This window comes from Mustela lutreola, chromosome 1 (genome assembly GCF_030435805.1).
Source record: "Mustela lutreola isolate mMusLut2 chromosome 1, mMusLut2.pri, whole genome shotgun sequence".
In the NCBI taxonomy this organism is placed as follows: domain Eukaryota; kingdom Metazoa; phylum Chordata; class Mammalia; order Carnivora; family Mustelidae; genus Mustela; species Mustela lutreola.
In genome coordinates, this window is record NC_081290.1 from 242,900,821 (window position 1) to 242,916,479 (window position 15,659).

The 15,659-nt window shown below is 44.6% G+C and overlaps 1 protein-coding gene across 9 annotated transcripts in view; it reads left to right on the forward strand.

The window, feature by feature from the left end:
- Window positions 1-10,068: 10,068 nt before the first annotated feature.
- Window positions 10,069-15,659, forward strand: part of TEAD1 (TEA domain transcription factor 1) — a 261,401-nt gene continuing 255,810 nt past the window's right edge. For 6 of the 9 annotated variants that reach the window (XM_059136472.1, XM_059136504.1, XM_059136519.1 and 3 more), the window contains exons 1-2: window positions 10,412-10,494; window positions 11,128-11,274. The gene's annotated coding sequence lies outside the window, so the exon portion shown is untranslated. Of the gene's footprint in view, window positions 10,495-11,127; window positions 11,275-15,659 lie in introns of all 9 variants that reach the window. The other 3 variants (XM_059136498.1, XM_059136528.1, XM_059136554.1) reach the window with 2 other exon arrangements.

Here is a 15,659-nt window from a genome sequence, read left to right on the forward strand (position 1 = left end):
CTAAAATATTATATTGAAGTTCTTTAACTCAGATAATTTTTAAAACAGAGCTTCTTCATAAAAGTCACAGTGCTTTAAACTTGAGAAACAGAAAATAGACTAAATAAAAAAAAGAAAATCTAATATTTTGTAATTACAAATATGTAAGATTACCTATTTGTAATATGTAGCTTTTTGGTCTTTTTTGTGCATATATTGTATACATTCACATATACATAAAAAAATTATAAACACGATATCATGCTGTTCATATCTTTACCATAAACCTCTCCTCAGACCAATAATATTCTGCCACAGCATAAAAAGAGATCACTTACCCACTTTTATACATCAAGTCAGCCACGAGGCTGAGATTCAAGACAAATTTTGCCTGCCTCCATAGCCTGTCCTTTTTCTCCTTATCCCCTCCCCGTGCCTGCCTCCTTGCCTTTCCCCTCCCAACCCAGCACTGCCTCCCCGCCCTACACCCACCCCCCAGACAGGAAAGAAACAACAAAACAAAACAAAACAAAACAAACAGCACAGATTTTTTTCTCACCCACCAAAATGTATCACTAATCACACTGACGCTTGCCAGCTGTGTAGCGCTGGGATTGCCAGCATCCATTCACACCTGTCTTCCCAGGCTTGTCCAAAGAGGTATATTATTTTTTAATGCATCAACTTTATCCTCAGGGCATTTACATAGCTAATTGCTGTCACAGTCCCTGTTTTGTGATAATCTTTTCAAGAGGTTATTTGAACTAGTGCTGCATGGTTTGCCACTGGCTCTTTTTGAATTGATGATGGGATATGTCTAGGAATGAGTCAATCGTTTGAATATTCACTGTGCACACAATTTTGCATTTTTCTAAAAACTTGGGAGTGCAAAGATGCAAGTGCTAACTCCTTGCCAGGAAGTATTCTGATAGACAACTGGGAAGAGAAGAGAAATGTCTATACAACAATACACAGTAGCATCAGGCAGCCTGTGCTTGGTGATGGGAGTCAAGACAAGCATGATGGGTCTTTATTGTCAGAAAGACGTCATCAGGAAGGAGGAACTTGACCTCAGCCCCCATTGGTGGAGGAATATATGTGGAACAAGTATTTCTGGCAAGAGAAATATAATAATAAAGATACAATGGCAGGAATGTTTTAGACATGTGTGAAGAGGTGAGTATGTTTAGAAGGTGACAGGAAAAAATGGGTAAGAAGTTAGGCCGGGGGGTGGTAGGCCAGAGTGGCACAACTGGTAGAACATGGGACTCTTGATCCTCAGGGTCTTGAGTTCAAGTCTCACATTGGGCATAGAGCTTATTTAATAGAAAATAAATAAAATAAAATAAAGATTGGTTCAAAGAAAAAAAAAAAGAAAAGGCCAGGAACTGATTGTTAAAACTCTTGAATGCCACATCCAGAACAAATTTTATTAAATGGGAAGCAACTTCATTGGATGAGAGTTAGGCCCTAGGTGGGAAATGAGAGTGTAGGGTCTTTTTTTTTTTTTTTTTTTTTTTTTTTTTCAGAAAACTCCCTAGAAAAGGAAAGGGGTAGGCAAAGGAAGAGGAAGATGGGATGATCCTAAAGGGCCAATTAAAATTATTGATAACACTGGGGAAGCCATGCCTGCTGGAAAGGCAGTGCTGGTTGAGGGAAAGATGGAAGACAATGAAAGGAGAAAGAATAATTAGCAAAGTGAGATCTCCAGTGAGGTGAAGGGGATCTGAATCCAGAGCGCACATGTTGATGGAAAAGTTGGAGGAGGGCTTATCTTTGAGAAGAAGGGGAATCACATACTCTGAGAAAGGAGGGTTGGAGACTACCTGAGTATGGAGATGGAGTGGTTTGGAGAAGAGAAAAATGTTAAAGATGTGTTGTCCTGGGTTGGGCCTTGGCTCAGTGGGTTCAGGGCAGTAAGCAAGAAGTGGTCTGTTTTGGAGAGTGATGGTGGTTATTTAAATTGAGATTGGTAGGGATGCCTGGGTGGCTCAGTCGGTTAAGCATCTGCCTTCGGCTCAGGTCATGATCCTGAGATCATGACATTGAGTCCCACATTGTCCTCCTTGCTCAGCTGGGAGCCTGCTTCTCCCTTTGCCTACCACCCCCCCCGGTTTGTGCTCTTTCTCTCTCTCTCTGAGAAGTAAGTAAATAGAATCTTTAAAAATAAATAAATAAAATGAGAGTGGTAGCTCAGAGGATGGACAGGGGAGAGGCAGAAAGCCTGATCATAGAGTCTAGACCTGCAGAGGCATATCCATGCCCAGAGACCCATGATTAGGGAACATTTCTCACTCATGAGTTGGGGCTCTCTTTGGGGTGGATAAATTCCTCCAGCCATGGTTTTGTCTTCTCCTATGGCCTTGAAATTCTCCAGGGCTAGGATTCCCCAGTTTCTCTGGCAGCACTGTTCAGTAGAATTTTCTATAATCATACAAATGTTCTATATTTGCACTTCCCATTATGGTAACCACCAGCCACCTGGTGGCTTTGAGCACATGACATGTGGCTAGTGTGATAAAATTTTTATTTCATTTATTTCATTTTAGTTAATTTAAAAAGCCACAAATGACCTCACCAGAGAGAGCAGCTACTGAACTGTCTCTTCCTTCTTGGTGAAGGAGGTAAGACAGGAGTGGAGGATAGGGTCAGATAGGAGATTTTGCTATTGAGAAGCACTAGTTTTTTTCAGGATCTACTCTGGTTGACCTTCCCCAAGTGTAGGTTTGCAGTTTCAGAAACTTCACATTCCCTTCTTTTTGCTCCTGATAAATTCACAAGGATCAGTTATTTTGGAAAATTTATTTTTCATGACCAGAGTCTGGGCAGGGCAGGTCTTTACGGATAGGTCTGCCCTTGAATCCATACACCTGGGAAGTAGAATGAGCTATCCCAAGGCTTCTGGATGAGGAAATGTGGAAACTGAGGAGATCATTCCACTCAGGCCAAAGTAGCTTCTGTGGTCCTAGGAGGATGTCTAGAAGTCCTAAGAAGGAGTTCTGGCTTAGCAACAGAGACCTAGATTCAAAATCTGACCCTTAAACATGTTATTTAACCATTTTATCTTATTTTTTAAAGGTTTCATTTATTTCTTTGACAGAGATTACAAGTAGGCAGAGAGGCAGGCAGAGAGGAGGAAGCAGGCTCCCTACCAACGTGGGGCTTGATCCCAGGACCATGGGACCATGACCTGAGCTGAAGGCAGAGGCTTTAACCCACTGAGCCACCCAGGCACCCCTATCTAACCATTTTAATTCCACATCTATAAAATGGAAAGAATGTTACCTACCTGAAAGGGCTGTTGCAGGGGTTACATGTAATTAATAACATTCATATTTATTCTTTTTAAAAAAGGATTTATTTATTTGAGAGTGATCAAGTGTTTGGGGTGAGGGGAGGGGCAGAGGGAGAAAGTCTTTTAAGCAGACTCTGCGCTGAGCATAGACCTTGATGTGGGGCTTGATCTCATGGCCCTGAGATCATGACCTGAGCAGAAATCAAGAGTTGGGCCTTAACTGACTGAGCCGTCTAGGCACCCCGTATTTATTCTACATTGATTGCCTGCTAATGTGCTAGGTATTAGGAATAAAATGGTAGGCAAAGCAGGTATGATTCTTGTTCCACTGGGTTATTTCACTGCCTTATGTTCTCATGTGTGAAGATAGTCATTAATCAAATAATTGTGGAAGTATACACTACGTCTTTATAATATAATTATGTTATACAAAATTACAGACTGTGATAAGTCCAGGAAGGAATAATACAGGTGATGTGATTTCTAAAATATGTTTGTAGACTTTTTGACAATCTCCCTTTAAAAGGTAGTATCCAATTCTTCTCCCGTTGAATGTGGGCCAAACTTAGTGACTCACTTCTAATGAATAGAATATGGTAGCAGGGATGCTGTTTGGTTTTTGAAGCTAGTTCATAAAAAAGAAACAGCTTCTTTGTCTCTCTTTCCCTCCCCCTACCTCCCCTCCATTTCTTCCCACTTTCTTAATGTTTAGCTTTTTTTTTTTTTTTTTAAGATTTTATTTATTTGAGAGAGAGACAGTGAGAGAGAGCATGAGCAAGGAGAAGATCAGAGGGAGAAGCAGACTCCCCATGGAGCTGGGAGCCCTATGTGGGACTCGATCCCGGGACTCCAGGATCATGACCTGAGCTGAAAGCAGTCGTCCAACCAACTGAGCCACCCAGGCGCCCCTTAATGTTTAGCTTTGAATTCAAGTCACCACTTGGTGTGGAGAACCAAGCAATATGGAGAGATGTATGTATAGAGAAACTGAGTTCTCTTACTAACAGTCAACACTAACTTGCCAGCCATATGAGTGAACAGTCTTAAAAGGGAAACTCCAGTCCCAATCAAACTTTCAGGTAACTCCCTTCTCAGCTGACATGACTACAGTCTCATGAAAGACCACAAGCCAGACCCATCTAGCCCAGCCATTCCCAAATGCCTGACCCACAGAAATGATGAGAGACAATAAATGATTCTTACTGGCTTAAGACATTTAGTTTTAGAAATATTTGTTACCCAGCATTAGATAACTAATACAATTTAAAAAATGTGATTAAATCTGGGGTATCAAGCAAAACAGGAGAAACAATTAACAGACCGTAGGGGAAGGGGAAGATATTCCAAGGAGCTGTCCTAGCACAAACAAGGGCCCTTTGGGCAAATGATCAGTTTGAGGACTAAAGGTTACCCAGGGTGCTAGGAGCACACAGTTGGATGGGAGAGAGACAAGATGGCTGAAAAGGCAGGGAGGTGTTAGATAACGCAGACCCATAGGAATGACTTTTTCTAAATGTGGTAGGATACTCTTGAGTTTTTAAGCAGGTAGAGATGCATCAAGCCTGATAACTTGGTTTCTGGTGCTTTTCCTAGAGATGGAAAACACCTGATGAAGATCTTACTCATAGTGGAAGACCATGGTTTTGGAGATGCTTCTGAGATGCCCAGATGGTGTTGTCCAGTAGGACGTTAGTTATATACATCTAGAGTTTCAAGGAGAGATATGGATTGCATGTGCATGTTTGAAAGACAAGAGCAAACACATAGTGATTGAAACCACTGGAGTAAATTAGTTAGAATCAGCTGGAGATAGGATATAAAGTAAGAATAGAAGAAAGCATAGCGTTTGGAATCACACAATTTAACAGCTAGCTGGAGGAGAATGGTCAGCAAAGGACAATGAGATCTAGCAGAGGAGTAGGGGAAACTAGGAAATTGGGCCAGAGAGACTGTTTTAGTGAGGTGATAATCAACCATGTCAGATAATCCAAGATGGGGTCAATGAAAGGCCCACTGAACTAACTAAACGGAGGGCTAGAAAAACATCTGTTTTGAGGGAAGAAGTGATGAAGACAAAAGCCTGAATGGAGAGGGTCGAGGAATAGTGGGAGATAAAGAAATGGAGGAAATGAGGTCCAACAACTCTTTTCTGAAGTTCAGTTGAGAAAGGGAAGAGAAGGCAAAATCTTCAGATGAGGTTGGGGTTTGTTGTTTTAAGATGGGAGGGAGACCTCTGTCTGTTTACATCCTGATGGAAAGGATCCCATGGAGAGTGAAGGTCATGATCTGGCTGAGAGGAAATGGTGTACAATGAAAGGATTATGAAAAAGGGTGGGGGGAGTGATAGGATTCAGAACCAGCTCAAAGCCCTGGGCACATGGGGGGCATCAGAATAATAGTGGGTCTCTTTAATATTTATTTTTAACTTAAAAAATTGTGAAATACAATAGATGTATAGAAAAGAGTGTCTAAAACAAATACAGTATCTCCCCCCACCCCCCCCGCTCACCCAGCCCCCATCCACGGTTTCTGTGTCTGGTTCAGTTACCCAAGTTCAACTGTGGTCCTGAAGTAGACCATCCCATCATCATCAGGTCAACAGTAGCCTAGCACTATGTCCCGATGCCTGTGCCATTCACCTTGCTTCATCTCATCACATTGTATTTTACCCTCTATGATCACAGAAAGAGGGGTGAGTGCAGCACCAGATATTGAGAGAGTGAGAGAGACCACATTCATATAACTTTTATTACAGTGTATTGTTATAATTTTTCTATTTTATTACTATTGTGAATTCCTTATTGTGCCTAATTTATAAACCAAACTTGATCATAGGTAAGTACGCAAAGGAACAAATATAATGTATATAGAATTCAGCACTATCCACAACTTCAGGCATCCACTGGGGTCTTAGAATGCATCCCCTCAGATAAAGGGGGACGTCTATACAAAGTGTAATGGGTCATTATAGTAAATATCCATATAAGCAGACAAAAATATAACACTGTCTGCATTTCAAACACCCCACATGTTTCTCTTCCTTGTCCCAATTCCCAATTCCTACTGGTAAGCACTATCCCAGATTTATTGGTAATTGGTATTTTTCTATTTTTTTTCTTTCCCATTTTACCACCTCAGTATATACCTAAGTATACTTCAAATAATGCTGTTAAATTTTGCTTGTTTTTGAACTTCATATAAATATAATTGCACTATGTGGATTCTTTTATTTCATGCTTCTTTCAATCAATGTTATATTTTTAGCATTCATCTACATTGTTGTATGGACCTCATTTGTTGTCAACCCTTTATACTATTCCATTGTATGATTATATCACAATCCATATACTTTTTCTGCTATTACTGGACATGTGGGTCATTTCTTGTTTGGTTGTGTGCTTTTTTTTTTTTTTTAAGTTTTGTGATCCTCTATTTAAAAAAATTTTTTTTCTATGTATTTTTATTGCTTTTAAGTGTTCTCTATGCCTAACATGGGGCTGGAACTCAAAATCCTGAGATCAAGAGTCAGAGGCTGAACCATCCAGGTATCCCTCCTGTTTGGGGTTATTAAAAAAAAAAAAAAAGCACCCCCAAACATTCTTGCATGTGTGTCCCTTATGTACCCAAAATTCTCTTGGCTATATTCCTAAGAAGAACTTCTGGATCATAGAGCATGCATATCTTTGACTTCATTCGTTAACACCAAACTTTCCCAGAGGTTATACCCATTCACACTGCTCTAAGTTACTCCACTTCATTAGAAATGAGACAAACTGTATCATTAATACACATCTTTACTTATTTTCTAAAGCAGTATCTTCCTGAGCCAGGTGCTTCCTTAGAGTAAGTTCTAACCTGCCCACTCTCCTTCCTAACTTCAGGCTGACTGAGTTCTATCTCATCATGAAGTGCTACCATTAATTGGATCATTGTTTCTTTAACGTGTTACAAGTTAGGTTCTTCCTTGGTTAAGACTTGGAAGTAACAAACTCTCTTACATCAGAGGTGATACATATAATACATATAATTGTTACATCTCAGGGTATATCCCTGCACATGGTTGATCTTTTGTTGTCTGTATAGTACTGCAGCTATTTGGGTAGCTAAGTGGAAGGTTGAGAGCATGAAATATGGAGCTGGACTGCCTGGGTTTGAATCCTCACTCTGTACTTTCTATCTGTCCTCAGTTTGCTCATCTTGAAGGTAGAAACCTCACCTCATAGGGTGATGGTGGGTGATTAAATGAGGTAATTAGTGGAAAGTACTTAAACAAGTGCCTGGTATCCAATTGCTTTGTTAAAGATCTGTTACAGTTTTGGGGGAAGTAGAGGTCAGTGATTATGAACATGGGCTGAAGTCAGAAGGAATTCAGGTCAACCCTGTATACTCGGCTCTCTCTGGACTGTGGGTCATTGGGTAAATTGTTAATATTCCCGTACCTTAGTTCCTCACCTGTATAAACTGAGCTACGAATCATTATCTTGTACGGGTGCCACGAGTATTGAAACGGTAAATGCAAAGTGCCAAGGACTGAGTTTGGGTGTAGTACATGCTAGTTGCTGTCATTTTAGCAGGTGGCAGCTACTGTTCCTGCCCTCAGATGCTGGAGGTGAACAGCTGCTGGGCCCTAACATCCATAGGTCCTCTGTACCATCTGGTGGGTAGCTGAGGAGTGTGAAAATGTGTGGAGAGACCACAAAAGTTATTCCCATTTACGTGTACGTCTTGGGAGGTGTACATTTAGCTAAATGAAACCCAGTCCACTTGGACTCAGATGTAGGGGCATCCTAGCACACCGGTAACTACAGAATACAATAGGGAGTCTGGAGCAAGGACTTTTGAGGGTCCTAAGGAGGAAATATCTAGTTGAGTAGTCTTCCTAGAAGAGGTTTTTAAGATAAGCCTCAAGAAACATCCTATCAAGTGGGAAAAGCTGCAGAAAATACTGGTCATGAAGAGCTCTGAATCGCAGGCCAAGGTATTTTTCCTCAATTCAGTAAGAAATAGGATATTTTGTATTGCTGGGTGGCTGTGAGATGGGAGCTGGAGTCTGAAAAATGTTCAGGTACACTGGGCCAACAAACTGTGGTTTAGCAACCCTACCGTCTGGCTTGCACTGCCATTGGACTCTCATACTTTTAGAAGATGATATTTGGAGAGGGATATGCCTAGCACAGTTTTAATGCCAAATTAATTATGTTTTTCTAATACATTTCCAAAAACCAATGCAATGGTGGCTGGGGTCATTACTGTAAACCTCATTGTATCACCTTATTATTGCATGCAAACTAGAGATAAAATGCATTAGTACACTTTATTAAAAAAAAAAAAAAGCATTAGTACCTACCTGTGGTAACGGATACATACACACCTGAGAAATTTGTATAGAAATACAGGCACACACAAATGAGTACAATTAAGGTTGGGGAAACGTCAATAAGACGGGTGGACTGAATCAATGTCAATATCCATTCTGTGCTATATTACAGTTGTGGAGGACATTACCATTGGGAAGAACTGGGCAAAGTGAACAAAAGATTTCTTTGCACTATTATTTTTTACAACATGTGAATCTTCAATGATCACAAGAAAAATTTCAATTAAAGAACATTAGTACAAGTTACGTTTTGTATAAAATGTGTCGTTGCAAGTTACATTCTGCTTCCCTCAATTATCCATATTTAGGGGATTTAGGGACAAATAGGCGCCATTATTTATCTTGGGGCCCCAAATGGAAAGGAGAGCAAAGTGCCTAGAAGGAAAGAGGTCAACAGCACAGAAACTGCTTTTGCTACTTCGATCTTAGTGAAACTGGCACAAGACAGTCACCGAAAACGTTAGACAAGTTCTGCCATAGAGGGATGACTTTACCCAGCTATTTTCTGATTTACCCACTGGGTATAATGTGTCACTACTCCGCTTCCAAAGGTGGCGATAAAACTATATATATATATTTTTAGAATGGAAGAGAAATTTATCCACATACACAAAAGGAGCGGCCTGAAGTTGCCTGATGTAGCATTTTAAAATTCGGGGAGTTTTTGCCTAACCCATTACTTTCGAAAAGTACAACCCACAGGGATGAGAGAACTCAACTTCTTGAGCAAGCTGGAGAAGACCGTGCTAGCAGGGCAGATTGGTTTCCCTTCCCAACAAAAGGGCCGACTTCCACTTGAATGAGCGCCGCGAACTTTTATAAAGTGTGAGAGGGGAAGAAATGGCAGGCTGGGAATCCGGCCCCGGGAAGGCTTCCACCGCGCCACAGAACCACCACCTGAATTTCCAGAAAAGAAACTTCTCTTCCCCGAACTTGCAGACTTCCACGAGTCCTGGAGCGCTCTAAGGGGTCGGCCGAGCTTCCGCGTCCCGTAAGAGGGAAACTGAGGCAGGGAGGGCGCGGCGCGCGCAGCTCCGGGCTCGGCGCCCGCCGGGAGGAAGAAACCCAGGCTTCCAGAGTTCTCCGCGCGGACGCAAGCACCTCGAAGCCTCCCGCCGCCCCGCCCTGCTCGGGACAAAGCCCGGGCCCGCGCCGGGAGACAGGGCGGGGGGTGGGAGGGTGGGCAGGGCGGCTCCCGCGCGCGCCCCGCTCCCCCGTGGGCGCGAGACTCCGCCCCGCCGTCCCTGCGGGGGGAGCCCGTGCCCCAACCGCAAGTCGGCCCAGCCGGGTCCGCCCCGAATCCCCATGACGTCACCGGCGGCGGCAGGCCCCGCCCCCGGCCCCGGGCGGCAGGCCGCATGACGTCACCGAGGCCCCACCCCTCCGGAGCGAGTTCGGTCCTGGCGTTCATTTCATTCCTGTCCTCATTCCGAACATTCTTAGCATCGCTCGCGCCGCGCCGCGCCGCCCGAGCCGAGCCGAGCCTCTGCAGCCGCCGCCGCGGCCCCGCCGCCCGCCGCGGGCGCCCACCAAGCACTTTGCAGACTCGCTTCCACCCTGCGGGCCAGTCCGCGCGGCGGGGCCCGGGCCCGGGGCGGCCGCGTCCGGGGACAGGCCATGCAGTGAAGCCCCCCCACCCCGACCACCTTTGCCTGGAGCCGCGGGCAGTAGCCCAGTGCGCCCAGCCGGCCCCGGGGCAGGAGCGGTGCTAGGCAGGGGTGGGGTGGCCCGGCCCGGGAACCGGGAGCCGGGGAGGGAGCCGGGCACCGAGCTGCGGGCGGGGGAAGCGGCGCCGAAGTTTGCCTCGGACTCGCCGGGCGCTGCGGCGGCTCCCTTCGCCGAGGTAAGTTGGCGCGCGGGGTGATGCTGGGTGCGGGCGGCGCACCGGGCGCCCGGGGGCGGGGGGCCAGCGGCGCGTCCGGCTCGGGCCACTCTTTCTCTGCGGGCTCCGCTTTGTGTGCGGCGGGCGGGCACGCGGAGGGCCGGGGCCGGGCCCCGCGCCCCCTTCAAGGTGAGCGGCCGGGCGCCGCCGCGCGAGTTGCCGGGACGCCAAGTTGGGCCGCGCGCTGCGGAGCCCGCGCGGCAACAGGCGGTCCCCGGCGGCGACCCTGGAGGCGCCCGGCCGGCCGCGCCGCGCCCCCCGCGCCCCCCGCGCCCCCCGCGCTCCCAGCGCCTGCCCGCTCGCCCGCACGCGCGCACACGCACACACCCTCACAAGCTCAGCCGGTTATCACGGTTTGCTCGGGGGAAGTCAGAAGTTCGCAGCGGGCGCGGGCGGGGAGAGCCGCCGGCGCCGCCTCGGAGCCCGGAGCCTGCTCTTCCCCCCACCCCCCCCGCCGCCGCCGCCCCCACCGGGCCCCCGGGCGCCCGGGCCCCCAGAGGCCTGCCCGGGGTCCGCGCCGAATCGTGCTGCTGGCGGGGGTTCGCTCCTTCTCAAAGATGAAAGAAGGCACGGTCGCCTTTGCCGCTTCTCCAGGACTGTTGCTGCTGCCGCCGCCGCCACTTCATTGCACATTCAAGTGGAAAATTTTCAGGAGTCAGCAGAAACATTGTGTCCAAAAAAGACTGAGTCGCAGTTACCACCAAACCCTGGAGGAGACTCTCCCTGGAAAACTTCCCTTCGGTAGGAAATACTGGGGGATTTGTTTGTTTATTGGAAGAGAAATGATCCCCAGGAGAGGAGAAAATCAGGGTGTCCTTCTAGTCTTTGTTCGTAGCAGCAACACTGTTTTCAAAAGTCCAGAGGCCGTCTTTCAAGAAAGTTCAACTTCCAGGAGTTTCTTTTTTCTAAAATGCATTTGTGTGTGTGTGTGTGTGTGTGTGTGTGTGTGTATTTCTTTCTTTTTTTTTTTTTTTTAAACTGAAGCAACATTTTAAATGAGTTGAAAACAATGGAGGGCTCACACTTCCCTTATTCTTCTCCCACGAAAATAAATAAAATCCAGATCATAATTTTCTTTGCTTTTTAATTGTCTTTCTTTTTAAAGATTTATTTAAAGTTGAATGGTATCACTGTATAAAAATATTTATGAAACAATGAAATAGCAGCCACCAGCATTTCTCAGGAGGCTTGTTAACTTCTCAGAAGCAAGTGGCTGCCTGTGATTTGCAGAAATGAAAATTGACCTCAGTAAGCACTGGAAACTTAGAGACAGATGATGTTCCAGGAGCGGGTAATGTAAAAAGGCCTGTTTTAAAAACAGTGCCTTGGAGGGAGCCCAGGTCCTGGGACAGAAAGGTCTGCAAAACCTATCAGATTTCAAAATGGTTAAACAAAATTTTAAATGCTACAGATTCTGCAAAGGAGCAGAACACTAAAACATTTCAGGGCAACTGCATGTTTCTTCCTCCCCACCCTCCTTGATTGTTTCTGGAAGTTTTGGTGGTCTGATCGCTTGTGGTGTGCTGGGTTCCTGCAGGTGGTTACCTGAGTAGACTGATCCCTTTTAGGAGCCTGGGATCTGCCTGCATTGTCAGAACAGGCAGTGAGTGGGCTCCTTTCTCTGCAGTCTGCAGTGGCCTTTACTGGTGTGTCCTGCTGGGGGCTTCTCTGCCAGGGTACTCTGAGGCAGTGCTTAGGGAACATATCTTAGGCTGTGCCCGTGCTTCGTCCTTTCACTATCGGGTCTGCCCTTTTGTAAATATCAGGATCTTCGGGGCCAGGCTCAGATCTAACTTTGCTTAAGAATCTTTCTTCTTCAGAAGGAAATAGTAGAACTAATTACAAAGTGACTCAGGAAAGACAAATGGATTTAGTTGAACCTTTGTCAACAGCGAGGTTTTGAATCGTTGATTATTTTTGGGGGGGGAGGCTTACTTTTCTAATCTCACTATTTCCATAAATGGTCACAGATATTTTTGTTTAGTATTTCTTTGTATGTACAACTTGGTATTGAGCTCTCAGGTTTCAGATTTTAAACAGAGTTTGTAATTCTTTTATTTGTTGTTGGCATAAAAAAATGAGCTGATAAGCTGTATTCATTACTGAATTCTTGCTGATGGTATAAAAGTGCCAGTGTAGACCATTTTATTTTACTTATCATTATTATTATTTGGTTTGCAGTTTTAGGGGAATATTAGAATATATATATATATATTTTTTACAATTTTGAGACAAAACCAATGTGACACTTTGCCTTGACAGTAAGATTTGAAAAAACAGAGGAAAGAATCTTTGTATAGATTCCACCTCTCAAGTGATCTTTCATGGAGTAACAAATAGAACTCCATCCAGAGACCATGCTTGAGAGATTTATGGAGTTTATTGGGTTGTGTGTGTGTGTGGTGTGTGTTTTTCTTTTTCCTTTTCCCAAAACATAAACCAGGACTCACCACGACATGTACTTAATGAGATTTAATTTAAAGAGGGATGGCAACCTAGTTTAGTTTGAGCCAGATTGAAGCAAATTTCTCACGGAGAGGCTGAGAGGTGCTTCCTTGCATTGTGGTACAATGTGTGCCTAGGCCCCAGCAGCAAACTAATTATATGTCAAGGCAGGTTTTGGGCGGGGTGGAGGGTGGGGGGGGACGGGAGGGAGGGGGAGAAGGGGGGAGAGCGACACTGTGGGGGATGTCAGCTTCTTTCAGCTTCTTCCCTTTTCACTCTACCTCTCTTACAGCAGGAATTACGTATTCAGACTCTCACTTTGGAGGACTAATGTCTCCTCATATTAAGAACAAGGACAAGCAAGTCATAATGAAAAGGGTGTTCGGGGTTTTTTGCTGCTTATGCTAAAGTCCTTCAGTAACAGTTTTGAGTTCTGACACTGCAGCTCAGCAGTATTAGAGGGCATTTCTCAGTGGGAAAATCTGAGAAGAATATACTTGCTGTGGATCGTCCGTTTCCAGATCATATCTGTTTTATCTTCAGTGGAAAAGTATGTACCAGGAGCAGTTGGAGAATGTTGAGCTCAGATGTTAGCTAGGCCTTTGAAGAAATGAGCTGTGCCATGAACAATATTTTTAAGGTTTCTTGTTTTAGAACGGGTTGATCTCTCGTGTGTGGTGGTCACACCAGAGCCTCTGCATCTGTGGGATTACTTTTTTTTTCTCTAATCTCATGTACTATTATGTGTTAATTGTGAGCATAATTATACTGCCTGCAAATGAAAATCGTGGTGCTTTATCGCTCAAAAGGTTGGTGCAAATGACTGCGTTTAGGAGCCAGCATGTGTAAAAATGACCGTGTTCACGTGCAGACAGTAGGTAGATAGCATTTTTAAGCTTGTATTTTAGGCACGTTATTTATTCCCAATAAAGAGATTGCGAAAGAGTAAAAATGCTGCCGAGTGAAAGCTGGGCCTAGGGGTTGGATCCACTTATTGGTAAAACTTTGTAGGTCTGTTTTTTCCAAAGACTGAGGACAACGGGCCAGAGCAGGTGTCCGGCCGTCTCAGCAGTGGTGCAGGGAAATCAGAGCCCACCTTTCTGTCCATAAAGGTGCGTACTGCACTTCCTCCTTAGTGGTCAGAGACTGCAACAGCAGCAAGGGCTAGTGTCCTACTTCTGACCTCAGCAAAAAAAAAAAAAAAAAAGTACTGTAAGGTTCTTGCCCTTTAGCAAACTTGGGCTCTGCTGCTGGGCTATTGGGGACTGACTGTTTTTCTTATTTTTTCTTATTTTATCGGTAGAAGCCGCAGATGACGCTGTGGTATTTAAATGAGATCCCAACTCATGTTTGAACAGTATCAGTAATATATTTTATTCTTTCACCTTCACAAAGGTGATAAAATCAAGTAATTCAGGTCCGTGCTAAAGCCCTTAATGTTTCAGGGTTGGGCGTTTTGACAAATACAAGCTTCGTGCCCCTGGCATTGCAATGACTGCATACTTCCCGAGATCTGGGAAGTTTGGGCCTTCCCTCTGCTGGGATAATTTGTGGAATGCTGGAATATTTGGATCTAAATATCTGGAGTGTTTGTGTGTGTGTTTGTATTTTGTCTCAAAGCTGTGAGGTACTGAGAGTCCCCAGCGTGTAAAAGTTCTCATCATCAGCTTCTTTGACCCTGTCCCATGTCGGAACTTAAGAGTTGAAATAAGAGTTGAAATTCAGCCATCTCCTCAGAGAGATTCCGCTCTCCTCTCCTGGTGTGGACTAAGAGAATTTTGGAATATGTATTTTCACTTTAGTGAAAGCAAATGGGATGCCCTGAAGCGTGGTTTTCGAGGATATTTCTTGAAGGGTGGGTCCCACTCTGCTCTTAAGTGCTGTCCACTGGCTTTTTGCATGGTTGGGAGGATTCTCAGAAAAGAGTTTCCATAGCCTGAGAGTCCTAGCTAACTGAAACCACTGGCCTCTCTTCTGATTGGAAGGGGGAGGGGGATCTTAGAGGCGGTCTTTCCTACTCTTGGGGCAAGCCAAGGGAAGTCTCCATCCTGGCTGTATTCTGCCCCCCGCACTCCGCATATTTACCATACCCATCAATATTTACTATCGTGATGTAATGCTTTCTGCTCTTTTTCATGTTAGTTTTTAAGGCTCTGCCCTAGGATTTCATTAGCAGTTTTAGTTTGAAGAACAGGGCCCAGCATTGGAAAATGGGTTTAAAAGAAAAAAAGTGGCTTACTAATGAACAAGTTAAGCACCACCATCGTCTCCAGTGGGGAATTCTGGTTGCTTTTAGGCATCTGACAGATTTAGATGTATGTGTACAGTGACTGAAACACTATTGACTGGGAATATACAACAATGACGAGTGCTGTTGTTTTTACTGATATATAAACTGAAAAACTGCTGCTAATGGTGGGAAATGTTAATTATGTGAGAACATATTGAACTTATATTCTCTGGCATGAACTTTTAAAAAAAATGCATGAACTGCGCTGCTTTTTTATAGGCACAGCTTTCTAATTATCATAATTCAGTTCAGCTCCGCTCTTGGATGGAGTTCAAGTGCAATCTCAATTTAACTTGAAAGGAGGGGTTTTTTTTGGTGTTTTTTTTTTTTTTTTAAACTGAGAATGTTTAAGAAAATTTGAAAAGTTCATCCAAGAATATTGTCTGCTAAG